Source organism: Gossypium arboreum, chromosome 6 (genome assembly GCF_025698485.1).
Source record: "Gossypium arboreum isolate Shixiya-1 chromosome 6, ASM2569848v2, whole genome shotgun sequence".
Taxonomy (NCBI): domain Eukaryota; kingdom Viridiplantae; phylum Streptophyta; class Magnoliopsida; order Malvales; family Malvaceae; genus Gossypium; species Gossypium arboreum.
Genome location: NC_069075.1, coordinates 5422776 through 5423854, shown reverse-complemented (window position 1 = coordinate 5423854; position 1079 = coordinate 5422776).

Here is a 1079-nt window from a genome sequence, read left to right as displayed (position 1 = left end):
GTGGTAGCCGATGCTCTAAGTCGAGAATCAGATTCGATCTGAGAGCAATGTTTGCTCGTTTGAGTCTCAGATGATGATGGAAGTCTGCTGGTGAGTTGCAAGTGAGGCCAACCTGGGTGGATCAGATTAAGGAAAAGCAGTTGAACGATGAGTCTTTGGTCGCTCATTTTCAACAAGTTAAGGAAGGGGGAAACTTCTGAGTTTGGGAGCCAGAAGAGGCGATGCAAGAATAATACCCTCATCTGTTTGGATCAGGTAAATTTTGAGGACGAAATTTCTTTAAGGAGGGTAGAGTTGTAACGCCCCAATTTTCGGGAATTCTGTGAATGTTGGCATAGGTTTAATTATGTTAGTGGGCCTCTAGAAGGCCCAATCTTAAGATAGAACCTGATAATTTTAGTTAATTTTTGTTCCATAAGAAAAAGGGAGTGAAATTAGGAAATAAGACCTATGTGGAAATGTTTGAAAATGCTATAGGCTAATTTGTAGTGGCCAAATAAATAGGAGTGCAAAATAGAAGGATTTGCATGACAAACCTCTCATTTTACATATAGTGGTTGGCCATCATGTTGTTGTAGACAAAATGTGCACTTGATATCTATAATTTATGGTACAAATTGATACAAATTGATAATGAGTTAGGTAAATGTTTCATGATAATGGGTTAGGTAAATGTTTCATGATAATGGGTTAGGTAAATATTCCATGATAATGGGTTAGGTAAATGTTTCATGATGGGAATTTCATGTCTTTTGTATTAAAGAATTAAATGGATGAAATATGAAATTTTATTAAAAAAAAAAAGGGGTGAAAAGAACAAAGTTTTGTCCATCTTTGTTCATCATAGCCTAAAGTTAGAGAAGAGAAGGGAGAGGAGAAAGCTCTTGAATGTTCGGTCACTTGGGGAAGAAAATTGAAGGTAAGTTCATGGTAGTTTGCTTTTATTTTGAGGTTCATGAGTTCTTCTTGATTCTACCTTAACTCTTGAAGCATATTTTGGTTTTTGGTTGTGTTGTGAGCATTTGGTCATGAATTAAAATGAAGGAAATGTGTAACACCCCAAACCCGGCCCAGACTTT